This window comes from Coturnix japonica, chromosome 13 (assembly GCF_001577835.2).
Source record: "Coturnix japonica isolate 7356 chromosome 13, Coturnix japonica 2.1, whole genome shotgun sequence".
NCBI lineage: Eukaryota > Metazoa > Chordata > Aves > Galliformes > Phasianidae > Coturnix > Coturnix japonica.
In genome coordinates, this window is record NC_029528.1 from 5,300,251 (window position 1) to 5,316,014 (window position 15,764).

The following is a 15,764-nucleotide window of genomic DNA, read 5'->3' on the forward strand; positions in this document are numbered from 1 at the left end:
TTGAGGTAAGGATTTACTTTCCTAAGGGTCTTGATCTGTAGAGTATGGATTTAATTTGGTTTGTTGATAAGAGGTTTCAGATCAGTGGAGTCTGCCTATCTGCTCCCTTGCATGCTATCAAAGGTAGTTTAGGTCTTCAGTGTACTTTTGGTGTACTGTACTTTGCTCTGAAGCTGTTGGGATCTGCAGGCTTCACATTCACATGTTGGAGATGAGTCCAATTCCTCCCTTGGTTAGAAAAGCTATAATTTTTCTCAATTTATAACATAAGAAGGGACTTGGGAATTGACTGTAGTGTTTGGTGACACTTATGTTTCCATGCAGTTAATAAATCAGAGCAGAAAAATATATTAAAGAAAGGCATTTTGTGTTGGCCTTATGCTGGAATATTATTAATTCACCAGGAGGAACTCGTTTGGGAGAACTTGGTAGTTTAGTCAACTTCATATGTTGACACTTCCATGGCTAAGTAAGTCCTCTGGCAGCAGCATCCTGTGACTTCTATTGTTGGGCATTCCCAAGGTGCAGACCAGCTGAATCTCATCTTCTGCATGAGACCACAGGGATGTAGTGTAACTCTACATAAATCATAACAAAGAAAAGATGTTGTTCCACAAGAGACCAAATGCAAGAGTCAAATAATCTTAGGTGACTTTTCTCAAGACTAATGAGGAATGTGAGAGCTGCGTGCTCAGTAACCCCACTGTAATCAGTCTGTCCCCTCAATATCCCCGTCTTCCTGTTTGTGCAAAACAAGAAGGCTGCTCCTATTTTTTAGGCTGTTCCATTACATAGAGATGGGTTGAAATGGACAGACAGAAACAGTCACATGTACATATGCAGCATGACTGAGCAAGAGTTACTTCCTTAGGAAATCAGGCAAGAGAAGAAACCTTACTTCCAGTAGGAAAATCCTGCAGCTGACATCATATACTTTGTCTTCATCCATCCTTATTGTGAATTTCCCTCCTCATTTCCCTCCCTTCCTGCTCATCAGGATTCTCTCTCACATTCTGTTTTGTTTTCATTCTTCTCCTCTTACATTTTGGATGTACTGCTATTTCTTAGCGTGATGCTTATCACTGATTAATTCTGGGAGTCAGATGGCTGGTGGCAGGTATCATCCCATGACCATCCTATACCCTGCTGTCATGGCTTATTGTCCGCCTACCTGGCACTGATAGTTCTCCTCAATTCAACTCTGTACTGTCTAATTGGAGTGTTCCTCACTACCACCCCTAATGAATTCTGAAAGATTTGGAATACTATCTCACTAAAATAGGGCTTTTTAATCACTAGAATCTTCATCTCTCCCCTTCGCCTTAGCTGGTGATACCTTAAGCTATTTAAGCAGTGCAATTGCGGAGTTATTTTTTGAAACTCCAATTGAAGCTCCAATTAATTAATCTGAACATGAGTTATACCAACAAAATATACATATTCTAGTGCTAAGGTATTTTAACGTACCAGGAGAATTATCGTGGTATATTTCTATTTTAACTTCACATTTGGGTAAGTATCAGTTCCCGGATTGTCTTTGAAGATGAGTCCTAGCAAAGTCTACATGTCTCTGTGTGTGTCACATTGAACTTGCTCTTCCTCTCCACAAAGGATTTTTCTCTGCTCCTTATCTGATTGGGGTTAACCTACTTTTCACTCTTGCTACTTACCAGGTCTTCCCAAATTTCATCCCTTGTGCTTTCTGTTATTCTGAGTCTGAGGCACCAAATAATTGTCCTAAGATTCAGTGCTGTGAGTATAAGTAAATGAGAGCATTTTTTCCATCAGATTCTATTGACCAGACCATGTTAAGTCTCATGAGAAAGTGGTGTGAGCGATCCCTCCCTCTTATTAGTGTTTAGCCAAGACAGAGCCTTCCAGAGCACTGATCCTTGGTGATGACTATTATCTGCACTGCTTTCTCTTTCTTCTGAGCTAAGGTGCTCAGGTGGTACTTATGAATGGGTGACATTTACTTGGAGAGGCCTCTCATGCAGATAAGTGCCTTCGGTACCTTCACTTTTCAGAGACCAGAGTTACAAGAAGAGAATTAGGTTAGATGTTAGGAACGCATTTTTTACTGCAAGGACAGTGAGGCACTGGCACTGCTTCCCAGAGAAGCTGTGGATGGCCCATCCCTGGAGGCATTCAAGGGCAGGTTGGACAGGACTATGGGCAGCCTCATCTGGTGGGTGTGACCCTGTCCAGAGCAGGGTGTTGGAGAGAACCATAATGATATCTAGCTCCAACCTGAGCCATTCTATGAAAGGGAACAGCAGACAACAATTGAGTAAGCCAGTGGCTGAAGGAAACTACATCCTCAGGGTGCCCCGTCACAGAGCAATGTAGATATGTACTCACATATATAAGTGTCTCCTAACCCCATGTTCTCAATTCTAGGCCTGCTGACTCCCTCCTTCCCATCCCCTCTTCCACATCTCTACCTTCACTCTCCTCCCCGGTGCCGACTGGCCATCCCTACGCTCATCAGAGCTGTTTCAGCAGCAGGGTGCCACGTGCCAGGCAAGATTATACTTGACTGGCTGCCAAGCCTTTTGCTTCTGCTCTGGCACACAGATAAAATGTTAATAGGGCCAAATGCATTTGACACAAAGGGTGAAACTGTGTGTTCCAGGCACAGAGCCTTTGCCTTCCATTTAGCATCAGCACGGTCTGGATCCTTCCAGTTCATTTTTTGCTTGCTTGGGAGGAGCTGACCAGGGATTTTCAGGTTTGACAGAACCAGGACAGAGATACACCCACCTCGTAATAAGCAGCTTAAGCAAAGCCGCCTTCTTTCTCTCAAACCACAGAACCAGGTATATATGCAGAAGGCATATGGATAAGGTGCTGCCATTTCAGTAAGATAGTTCAGGGAGGGCTGAACACAACCTGATATTTTCATTGTGCTATCACAGCACTGCCAGGCATGCAGAGTGTTGGCTTACTGTGGTGTAAAGGAATCATATCCCCATGATGTGGGGTTGATTGCAGGTGGACAGAGGTATGTTACGACATGTCTGTGTATCTTAGGTGATGCCAGGTGACCAAAGCTGTGATCAGTTGCAGCTGTATGAGCTCAATAATAGGTTTCTTCCGCAGAACAGCAGATTGTTTCTCTGTAGAAGCACTCACATGAGCAGTTTCATTGATAGTTATTATGCTTTACAAAGAAGGGTATTTTTTAATAGAGAGATGCATCGTGGTTTTTTTTTTCAGGCAGTATGCAGTTTCTCTCTTCCTTTCCTCTGCAATATACAATAAACTAATCATAAGATTTATTAATAAACTCTGTTGGTGAATACCCTGACTGCTCTACTTAGCTGGCAATTACTCTAGGGCCTGGACATAGTGTGTGCTGATACCAGTGAAAAATAATTTCAATGTGCTGTAGGTAACTTACAGAAGAGTTCTGATTGTGCCATAGGCTGGGAGCTGAGTATTGTTCCAGCATGGTTACAGGGCAGGAAGAAGCTTGGAGCCTTTACTTATTGTTTGTGTTGTGATCTCCCAGAGGTTCTCCTGTCCTGGATCAGGCACAGTGCAGTCATTAAGTGAAAACTCCAAAGAGCTGTGGTCTTAGCTTAGAGCAAGCAAATGTGTGATGAATATGGAGCGGCTTGTAATAACTTGGAGTGGGTAGGGGTCTTCCATGGGAATACAGTAATTGAAACATTTCTCACTTGGTTCAGGTAAGAAGGAGGCAATGTTTAACACATTAACCTAATAGCATTCACTTAAACATTGTTAAGGGACAGAATGGGAACTCAGAGCTCTTAAAATCCTGCCCAGGTTGCATTTGAGCTTTCCGGACTGGTCTGACAAGGTTAGCAGAAATCAGTCTCTTAACACTCCCTGCAATTAAGAAGGGTCATCTCTGGGATTCAGGGAGAATCTGAATGATTTATATATTCAGAAATGAGCTTCAGGAGGCGATGGGAAAGAAAAGTAGGAGCTATAGATGGTAGTAGACTGTTGTTTTAAATGCTTTTTCCCTCCCTTCTCCCCATAATTGATTCAGCAGAGCTAATCAAATTCTGTATTTGAAGAGATTATCTACTGAGCATGTACTAACAATATGAATTTGTTACTTAATATTGGGGTAACGATAAACAGTGCCCTTACAAGAGAGCTTTTTTGCCCTAGGGACTTAGGGCTCCCTTTCTTGTCTTCAGAGATCATCAGCATCCATTAAGATTTGGCCCACCAGTGAGCTGGGAGGAAGGACACATTCCCTTTCTCACTGTCCTTAGAAGTTCTTCAGACTTGGTTTTTACGCCATATGTAGGGTGGAGGTGTTTATAGGGAATCCAGTTCCCCATAGAATGGATACAAAATTATTGCTGCTTTATCACCTGGAGTACGTAGGTGTCACGGTAATTACTTCAAAGCGTAATCACTGAGTAATCGACAGGCAATAGAATTACTACCTGGATGCAGAATATGTAATTACTGTGTTATGTAGCGATAGGGTATTTACTGAGCATATCATTCTTAGTTACCAAGTAATTTAAGAGAATTTACATGGTATTTGTGTCTGAGAGGCAGCAAAAAATCGCCCAGCTGGGATCGCTGCAGAGGGCTATAAACTTTCTGCCAGCAGGAGTTGAATGCAGTTCCAAGACAAGAAACATTGGAGGAGGAATTTGCTTTGTACTTTTCTTTTTCTTTACTTTATTCTTTTCCCCAAGTTTTTCTTCCTGTACAGCATTACCAGAGGAAGTGTAATTGTTGTTTAATTAACCACTTAATAAGTGGGATTCTTGGGAGGTGTGGAGTGCTCCTTTATATCTTGCTATGTGGGACATATATGGCAGCCATGAGAGTATATTCAACCAGAAAGGAGATAAATGGAGGGAGAATCTGCTGTTTAATGAGAGAGGGGGGGAAAAAAATAAGCAAAGAAAAAGAATAGACTTTTTAAGATCTGAATTGCAGCAAAGTGCCCCCAGTGTCTACTGGGAGCTGTTTGTGGCCTAAGGATGGGGTATGTGGGGTGATGAGTGGAGGATGTGACTGCAGCTCATGTGTCACCAAGCACGTAAGAGGAAGGCCAGGCATCCATTGCATCCATCGTGCCCTTGCCTTTTGTTCAAAGCACTGTAAGCTCACTCATAGGACGATTTCAGCAGGATTTCTGCTCTACGAGTGAGAGCTGTCTGGCTGCGGCAGCAGCAGGGAACAACAAAATTATGGCTGTACCTATGCTAATAACCCGCAGTAACAAAGCAGCCTTTTTTTATTTCATGTAGTCTCTGTTAAAGCACAGCAGCATCTTTCCCCTTTCTCTGTAGGAGAGCGGATGGTGTTTACTAACAATCCTCCTTTCTGCTCTTGGAAATACCTTGCTATGGTAAATTGTAGAAGGCAGCTTGTTGGAGCTGCGTCCTCATTTACCCGGAGATCAGAAGGGTTTCGAGGGGCAGTACCAGACAACATACATCCCCAAGGTAGCTCTTTTCATGACTGTACTTGGCCTTAATTACATTACACCGCCCTCCCAAGAGAAATCTCTGACACTTCTGGCTTTTATAAAGCCATACTTTATCTTCTTTTTCATTACATAGTGACTACTCGTTAGGGCAGTTTAACATTCTGTGTTTCCTTCATCTTGTAAGGCAGCTGTGTTCCTGCATGTTCTGGGTATAAGTAGACCAAGATATTTCAGCTGTGGGAAATTTAAGGGCTTTACCAAACAAACAAAAATAAATAAAGAAATAAAAGAGCAGTTAGATTATTTAGATTCTTCTCTGAAAGATGTCTTTCCCTTGTGGATGAGTTACTCTTCTGTAATGATGCCATTGTGGGCAGCGCCATAAAGGTAAACCACATCCACCAAATGCAAAATGAGTTTGGCTAATCCCCTGCATTCAAACCATCCCTCAGCTCTCTATTGATAAACACAGCTTATGCTCTTGTCCCAGTGAATGCAAATACTATTTGCTGAAAGACTGCTCTCCTGGCTACTTCTCATTATCACTCTTTTATTGCCAGGGATCCTGGAGCTTTTTAGTAGCTACCAAATCAATAACGCTGTGGCATTCGTACATTTCTTATTGCTGCTGTGCATGGTACAGCATGAAAGTCCGTGCTTTCTAGAGGCTGAACCTGATACTGATAGTTGTGTACTCATACTATCCTTTTCATCTGTGGTTTACTGATCTTAATTAAGATTTACGGTGCTACTATGAAATGGGTCCTTATATCTGGGCAAACCAAGATGGCCAGATGGGGGAGGGAAAGGTTTTAGGAAAGCTCAGGCTTTTAGTCAGAAAACAAAACATAAAGCAGTCAGCTCCTAAAGCAGTGGGTTCCCAGCACCCTGCAAAGTGAACTGCCTTGCTCTGAAGTTAATGCTGGAGATAGGGGCTGCAGCCCAGGAGCTCTGACACCTGAGTCTGACATTCTCTTCTTCTGTTGTTCCATTTTTGGGATGTTTCCTAAAAATATTGTATTTTAGAGAATCGATTGCCCAAGCCTTTAATTCATCACTGAGGAGGTTTCCTTCACAGGCTTTAAAAATAACTAAATAAATAGCTGTTTACTAAGCAATGAAAATGGAATGAACACAATCAGTTTGATTCACTCTAGCTTCTGGAGACACTACGCTGGAGACAAGGAGGCTTCCAATTTCCTACATGAGTCACTATGTTCTTGGATTCAAGCTATCAAACTATATCAGCCAATCACATTATGTAATGTAATATAGCAAGACACAACTGCCCGTGTTTAACCTAGAAAAGATTAAAAAACACGGCCTACCACCGTCATTGGGCTGTCCTGGCAAGAACTGCCATTCTCTTTTCCATCCAGCTGCCCACCCCTGCTGTCCTTCCAGCCTGGTGAGCAGGGAGAAAACCTGTCATTTTTAGGAACAAAGATACAAGCAGTTCTGCTAACAGGGAAGCAAATGCTGCTCATGCCACTTGTTTGATTCGGAGGCTTGTTCTGAGGTTGAGCCCAGGGTGCTCTGTTTTATAGCTATGCAGAACCAATTTTCCCTGGCTGAAAGCTGGAGCACCAACTGCAGTGTGGGTGGGAAGGCTGCTTATAGCAAGTGCTGCCTTGTTCTCAGCTCTGTAGAACACATGTGAAGTGGCTGAGAATGGGATGTGAGGAGGTGATGAGAGGCCTTTCTCCTTAGCTCTGTCCTGCTAGGGGTGTCAGGGTTATGATAAACTACAGTGATGTATGAGGCAAACCCAGTGGGTCTTTGGTGTCTGAGGTGCTGACCGTGGCAGTGAAATGCATCATGTTTATCTTAGAGGCAGAGCTTGGACAGGAGGGGTAGGAGAGGAAGCAAGGTGAAGTATTAGGGATGATGGAAAATGTGCCTTAGGAATATGTTAAAAATACTGTTGAGCAGAAGGAGCATGACTGCATGGTCTGGTGAGGGGCAGGAAGGAGTCAATGTGAGGAGACTGTCCAGGCTGCTTTTAAGCCAATGTTATGATAGTGCATCTCTACATAAAGCCATTATGGATAAGTGTCTTGGGAGAGGAGCTTTTAATGTGTTTCAGTTTGAGGTAAATGATCCCGTGCTGACAGAGGCTGTCACCTTCTCTGTGCCAGCATCCTGCATGAGCAGCCGGTCCCCCAGCAAAGCCATTGCCTGTCCTTTATCAGACAGCAGTTGGCATTGATACTGCTATGCAACCAGCCACATTAAAATAAAAAAAGTGGCAAAAACCACCAAACAAACCCCAAGAACAACAACAGGAAGAAAAAAAAAAGAGCCTCAAGCTGTGCTGGAACAGAAAGTAATTAAGAAATATTTCATATCTCCAAGCGGCCCTGAAATTTTTATTCCTGTACATGAAGCTCCGTAGGCTCCTCACGGGCTTCTGCTGCTGCTGTGTTTCAGTGCAATAAATCCTGCTGCCTTTGGAGCCTGACAGCCAGTCCGGATGTGATCGGAAAACCAACGGGTGCTCGCTGTAAGGTTTAGTCCCTGCCTGCATCAAGTCTGCTTATATCAGTCAAGCTCGGGTGTGCTCCATGAGCCAGCCAGTGTAGCAAAATGCTGACCTTGCTGGGGATGTTGAAGATCAGAAAAGGTGGGGTGAAGGTGAGGGATGAGGGGAGAGTGGATGTTCAGAGAAAGAAGCTCCCAGCTGCAGTATTCCCATCCAAAACCCATGGGATCCATTCAGCTTGAGCCCAGCCCTGTGAGTATTTATGGCCCTGTCAGGGCTGACAGTTCCCAAATTGAACTTATCTGGCAATAAATAACGTATGTTTTAATCTCGATGCACCATCTCGGTGCCTCCCCAGGAGCACACGGCTCTGGGTTTTGATAGGCTGTGGGACCAGGGCTGGGTGTCCCTGGGTGCCCCCAAGGCAACAGACAGTGTCTGTCACCCACCTGTGTAGGACCGCATGCCTTGTGCTGCTGGCAGCTGGTGTGGGAGGGAGGCGGAGATGCAAGCAGTCTGTTTCTCCTCTCTCCTTCTGCTGATCATAAGAGAGAATAGCTATTAAATATATATGTGTGTGTGTCTGTCTGTATTTCTAAGACCATCATCACTAACTGCGTAAAAACCTTTCGTTCTTTGAGTTCGTGTTGTTGTCTACAGGTCTAATTCATTTGGGTCTCAGTCTTATTTCCCCTGCATCTTCCCATAGGACCAGAGGTAACGACCTTAAGTTGTGCCAGGAGAGGCTCAGATTGGATATGAGGAAACATTCCTTCTCAGGAAGAGTGGTGATGCAATGGGCATGGTGGGGGTGGGCTGGGGTTGGACCTGGGGATCTTAGGGGTCTTTTCCAACTGTAATGATTTTATGATCCTATCATTCTGCCACATATTGATCTTCTTGTTGGTAAAGATCAGAGATCCACTGTGTTTGTTCTGAGCTGTCTCAAAGAAACCCAGCAGAGCTGCCTACCCACTTAGCAGCCAACACAGGAAACTGTTAGCAGCAAAGCCCTTCAGAAAACACATGCAGGGCTTGGGGAATACACCTCTGGTTCCTTGCCTTGCAGGTGATGGGGATGTGGCTTTCTGAGCCAGGCAGGCTTCACCAAGCTCTTGATAATAAGTGAGGGCACAGGTTGTATGTTCCCTTTTCTTGCTTTTATTCTCACATTTGCCATCAGGTGAAGCAGTTAAGATGCTTCAGTGCAGAGAAGGCACCATCTTTTTTGCGTTTGTCTTGGAACAAAAGTCATGGTTCCATGCTGTGTTTGAGCAAGAGCAAACAAGGACTTCGTTATTTTAAATAGAAGGCTTCATTTTGATTGTAGCATTGCACTGTATCTTCATTTAGCTCTTGTTTTTGCAGACTGTTGTATTTGAAGGTTGAAAGAAACTAACACTTCATTTAAAGCAACTCAGATCTGATATTTGATTTCACTGAAGAAAATGTTGGTGGTTTTTTTGTCTGTTTTTTAATCTGGGAAACATTGTCAGAACTGAAAGCTTTTCCTTAAGCAGTTTCCCAGGTCTCAAATATTCTGTTTTTTCCTAAAAACTTTGAACTGGAGGATGCCCAGTTACCTTCACTCTATGGCTAATTTAGGTCCTCTTCAACGTGCCTGTCGCATAAACAATTTTGTACCTTGGAAAGGTTTCTCAAGAGGTTTTTGCTTGAGGGATGTGGAGGAAAGCCAAAGCCCCACAGCCCTGGGGGAGGCACAGATTGAAGGACACTTCTCCTCTATGTGCTGAAGCCTCGGCTCCTTCCTGCAGTGCCAGCTGCATTGCCTGAGCTGCAGCAGCTGCCACCGTCCGGCCCAGCCATGGCTCCCATTGAGCATGGGCAGCTGCTGCTGTGCTTAATGTCTTCCTCCTCTTGTCCCTCAGAGCACTGATTGGGGGCACCAATTAAGTCCATCTCTTTGCCACTATTTCCTTTCCCCTTCTGTTTCTTTCCTCCTTCCTTTTTTTCTTTTTGTTTTCTTTCCCCTCTTCCTCCACGCGTGAACTAATTGATGTCTGATCTATTCAGAGGTTTGGCCCTAAAAAGTAACCTTCAGTTAACTGCTCACATAACTTGCCTGTCACTTTTGATAACAGTCAGGGCATCATTTTTGCAAGTGTTCAACAGTAAAATTACTGCTTTGCTCTTGTCAGGCAAATGAGCCCTGAGGCTTGTATGAGAACCATTAATGATCACACCACAGTGGGACTGGAGCACTGGGCAGCCTGGAGAAGCACCGCTCCTCAATTCACCATGCCCCTGCTGAGCAGTTTAGGTTTAATTAACCTGCATTAATGCCTGCTGGGATAGCATTTTCCATGCCTTCTTTTTCAAGGGGTCAAATGGAGCTGGAGACAGCTGCTGGTGTCTCAGGTGCCCTCTGTACGTGGCTGGGATCCTAGAAATGTTTATGTCTGTGCTGTGGAAATAAACTCTGCTTATTATGCTCATAAAAACTGGTGGCTATAGCCTTGGGCTTTGCCAGCCTTGTGAGCTGCTGGAGAGAATTATTGACAAAACATAAAAATGCTACGGCTCATGGTGCTGGCTGCATGACTGTGCTCTGTGATGTGCGTTTGTAGGGACAGAATTATGCAGCATTTCTGGATTGTTCTGCAGAGTCTGTGTGGGTGGGTGTTGCAGTTCTCCACAAGTTATGTTTTCCATTTACATCTATGCAGTAATCTAATTAAGCTTACTTTCTAATGGCAAAGAACCCTGAGGATGTGATTTGCTTTGTTGAGACTGCACTCAGCCAGCACCAGAAGTGTGAGCATTAACCACCACAGCAGCACCTCAGATAGAGAGGATGCTGCTGTCACTGCTTTACTGCTGGGTACCAGGCAGGGGGAGGTGACAGCTCCAGGTCTAGCAATGATGTTCAAGAGGAATCCACAATTGTAATGCAGCTCTTGACTTTATATATTCTTGCCACTCTTTTTGAGGATGTTTCCCCACTGTTATATGTTCTTGCCTTTTGCTTCCCAACCATTTTCTAGCATTTTCCATACTCTGTTGGTTCCTAAGTAGTTACAAAAGAAAATCCCTTCAACAGAAACCCTGCTTAGCAGACAGGGCTGTATCCCCACTGATGGGAAACCTTGAGCTCGGCATCATGGTTGGATGCCATAAAGACTGGGTGGGGGGGTCCAGTCTCACAGATGATTTTGAAATATGAATTGTGAGGTCAGAGTAAGACTGAATAGCCCTTCATAGAGCCCAGGCCAACAGCTAATAAAGCTGAAGCAACAGTAGGTTTTGGGACTGCCCAACCATGTTTCTCTTTCTCCTTGGGGTTACATCCTCAGAGTAGGTCAGTAAAATGTATAGGAAAGATCTGACATAGCTCATCTGATGCAAAACTCTGTCTCTGAACTGGAATTGTTTTTAGGTAGACAGTAAAATAGTAACAATAACCTTAGTTCAAAGTCTAACAGTGCAATGAGCACTGGGACCCATTACACAAATGTGCAAATGCCTACACAAAAGACTTCATCACCGAAGTCCTGTTTCTTTCTGGAATTATACTTCAGTGGGTCTCTGCTGTATCCAGCCTTGCTCCCTTGCTGCAGAAAGAACACTCCTTTTTCTTCTTGTTGGCTTACAATTTGCATGTCCTAGAAGTAAAATAAATCTAAAAATCAGAAAATGATGCAGCTCTCCCTAGATATAGAGTTCAGACTGGCTGTGGGTTTTATAAGGTACCCACCAGCCCCTGATTTATTGCATCAAAGCTCCTCTGGCTTTCTGTGTATATCTGGAAGAGGCTCTAGATGATGAATGAAGGACCTGAGCCTACTGAGACAGGGGCTGATATGCCAGAACTTCTGGTGTTGTGCAGCTGAAATCTGATCCTCTTTTTAGAACTCCCAGAGCAGAGGACAGTTCATGTCCTGGGATGTATGAATGTTAAGACACACGGTCACTGTCCTCTATAGGAACAGGAGCAGCAATGCATCAACAATGTGATAGAAGCGAAGTGAAGGCAAACCAGTGCAGCTTCCTATTTCTGGGATCACCAGCTGGGAATCCTCTGGGCTGCCTTTTAGGCACCATTGCTGCTGCCTCCTTCCTTATGCACCATCTGCCTGTGCTTTCTTAGCAAGAAACAGGAAGAACTGATTTGTCCACAGAAGCACTTTTCTGTCCTTATTTCAACATTTCAGTGCATGGTTACCGGCCCTGGCTTCAGAGCAAGGAGAAGATGGTTAAGAACAACAACAAGGACTTGAATGGCTGTGAGAAGTTTCTTACAGCACCAGCAAAGAGCTAAGAATCAACTTTTAAAGTCTGCCTACAGAGAAAGGTAAGATGGCTGTCACATCAGTAGTGCTTACCCCCCGTGTTCCTCCCAGGATGGAGGGAACTGCTCACCAAAGAGGTGCTCTTCTGAGCAGTGTTTGCCCATGACTTTTTATGGCTTGACAAGCAAAGGAACTGAATTGTTAAAGAAGCAGTCAGTAGCACGTATTTACATAGGTTAATTGCATAGTACAATGGAGGATCAATTTGATTTTCAGTGGGGCTGCTGATGGAGATATCTCCCTGATAGTGCTTCATGACCGACAACTTTCCTTGACATTGAATTATGTTTTTTCCAGGCCTTAGTAGGCTGTAGCTCAGGATTTAGCAAGGGCTGTGGGTTACATCAAACCTTACTTTTGCAGTTCTGCGCAAGGGATTTGGTTGTGCCATGCACCTTGGCCAGATTTATTCAGTTCATCATTGTAATCCAGTGAGGAGATTTCTAGGGAGGAAAACCACTGTCATTCACATATGTAATAGCCATAATTTTGGGTCCCTGCTGAATCAATATTGCAAACTTCCCCCCAACAAAGATGAAGAATAGATGGTTTTAGATTATCTGAGTCCTTAAAGCCTACCTGTAGTAGTCATATTTTCATTTTTGCTAGCCAAGACTTATGGTCATCCCACTGCCTAAGCTACGTATGAATAGTTGTAGTGTATCTCACTTCTGGTTGCAGCACCCTTCAACTCTTGGTGAACAATTACAGCTACCCTGACACAGTAACTTAGAGCCATCTCCATGTCTCCACTGCTCTGCCATCTGCCACCTACCCCAGACCTCCCCTTGGCTGCAATCCAGGACCCTCACTGGCTTTGCAGATGCCCAAACACCCCAGTGGCTGCAGAATTGGAGTTTAAATAAAACAAAGCACTGATGCAGAGATGAAATTAATTAACTTCCCCGCTATTAAATTGCTGTCACTAAGGGAAGACTATTGTTTTGCTTCTAGGATGACAGTGTTTCATTGGGGGGGGGGAAAGCTTTGAAACACTTTATCACGCTTGTTTATTTCAAGTAAGTTACATTGTTTTTCTTGTGATATTAGCAGAATACAGAGCACTGGCTCTCTACCTTGTGCTGGGAGAATTGCTATGAAAAGTCTGCTTTTCTGAGCTCCTAGGTTGCACCGGAGTGTCCATTTCTAAAGCCTCATTCCCTGACTGCTTCCACAAATCAGCAGCCAAACCACCCCAATGAAGAGCCATTCTTTCGTATAGTCATTTAATTCTAAAGGTGTATGGGCAAAGTAGCACGCACCTTTCAGAGCATACATCAGCTGTGGATTGGTGATAAGTGACTCTAGTGGCAGATAAACATCTGTGTGGGGAGAGGAAATGAGCCTTTCCTGTGTTCTATCCTTGTCCTGCTTTGGGTAAAAAGAAAACAGCTTGGGTTTCATGTTACTGGAGGCTTCTATGTTCCTTAGCTATGGGTATACCAAGAAGCAGAATAAATACATGAGAAGTAAGGAAATGTTTTTTAAAAAGCCTGCTGGAATGTGACTTGGAACCTTAGGAAAGGGCTGCAGCCATTTGCACCCAGGGACCATCCTGCTGACAATGGCGAGCTTCTTTAGTTTGGCGTTGTTTGACTAAATTTAACAGTGTTCTTGTGTAGGAGTAGAGATGCCTTGGTAGAGGTGTTCTGGTCAGGAGGTTTGGGCAGCAGCTGTCCTTATGACTCCTAACTGCAGCCAGGGCTGTCATTTTCTCACTGTCAGAAGCACTAAATTAAATTAAAAGAAATAAGCAGCCTCCCCTGCCCCCACCGTGGACACCTCTATTTTTACTATTTGAACTAGGAGAAGAAATGTACCTGGAGGGTACACATAATTTATTTAGAAATATAGGAAAGGAGAATATCTGCAGTTGATGAAAAAATTCCCCAGTCCCTGGGGTATTTGATCTGTTAATTATCCATACTTCAGAACCCATTATTCACACTTTTCTGCTTTCCTCCAAGAAATCTATTTGGCAGCTATATATGTACATATATATGTGTACGTATATATGTGTATTTGTTGTTTTCTCTGAGTTCAGCAGGACTAAAAGAGAAGTAGAATTCAAGTTGTAAACTATTACTAAAATGCAAACACACAATAGCCCTCTTTGCTTGATATTTCCCAGTAAGCAGATTGAGACAGAGATTTCTATTATGTCAAGGGATTGAATCACAGAAAAAAAATGAAGTTTTGCAAACTTGCCTTTGCCCAACTGAACAACCAAGGACAAACTGCAGCTCTGTTTGGAAGCACGTTTGGCTCACGCAGCGGTGGTGACTCATGTATATTAACAGCAGCAGGGATTTGGATCTCTTGCACCTTGTTGCTCTTATGCCAATCTATTCATCAGCATAAACATCTCTCCTCTAGACAAAAAGGGAGGCCCTGAGAACTCAGATTTACTCTGGCTTGGTGCAGAGGTTTCCTTTGACAGTGATGGGTTGTAGAACTACCTGAAATGGCTCCCTGTGCAGTGCAGGTAGAAACCAGGATCCAACCCTGGGTATCCTGAATATTTTGTAGCAACACAGACAAGGTCACCTTTGTGATGCAACACTGCTGGGGAAACAACAGCTCTACTTTCATAGAGAGCTCAGAGCCATTGAAGGGGCTTACAAGGAGAGGATGGAGGGCCTTCATAACATATGCTCCTGTTTTTTGCTGCTTTGTTGGGCAGTTTTCTTTTTGTCATTAATGAATTCATTCAGAGATTGTTTCTCTGGCACTGTAACATGACTGCCCTAAATGTGCCTTGACTCTTTCCTATGGAAAAAGATGAGCGTCACTCATATTGCCCTGATTATGTGTTGTAGGCATTGTGTTAAAAATGCAGCCACTACAGTTTGTTCTTGAAAACCACGCGCATCTTCTGTCAGGATAAACAATTCCAACAGCATGTGGCCCTTATGACAGCTACAGGCCTAAGATAGACTTAAATGATACACATAGAGCTAGCAGTGACCTTCAGGAGAGTGGATTTCACTCTCTGAGCTGGAGGACAGTTTAAGATGGGATTTCTATTGCTTCTCTCTGTACATTGCAATATATGTATAGCCTGCTTGGAGCTTTATTTTCTGGGTCCCTCAGAATCTTCTCTTTTAAACTGAATTGTGAAGGCAGATGAACACAGCGCTCTGCTGATATTTGCAGAGTGCCTCCTATCCCATGGGTAATGTCATGAGGACTAATGGAGCTTAGGTCAGCTCTCTATAGAAAGTTGGGTGATGTTTTCATTGTCTGTCTTCAGAAATGTTAGGAACTATTTTCACTCCAAAAGAGCAGTGATGCAGTGGTACAGCTGCCCATGGAGGTGGGGGTGTCGCCATCCCTGGAGGTGTTTGAGAACTGTGGAGATGTGGCAATGAGGGATGTGGTCAGTGGGGATGTGTTGGTGGGTTTGGACTTGGCGCTATCTTAGAGGTCTTTTCCAACCATGGGGCGGAGAATGCCTCAAGGCTCCAATGAGACTGTGCCAATCAGATGTCCACCACATCAGAGGTGGATGAGTCTGAGGAGCTGGGCTGTGTCCTTC

The 15,764-nt window shown here is 43.9% G+C and overlaps 1 long non-coding RNA gene across 1 annotated transcript in view; it reads left to right on the top strand.

Moving 5' to 3' along the window:
- LOC107320235 overlaps positions 1-15,764 on the top strand; it is a 127,309-nt gene that overhangs the window by 68,696 nt on the left and 42,849 nt on the right. The window contains exon 3 of the long non-coding RNA XR_004308934.1: positions 12,089-12,228. This is a non-coding gene — a long non-coding RNA (uncharacterized LOC107320235). The remainder of the gene's footprint in view (positions 1-12,088; positions 12,229-15,764) is intronic.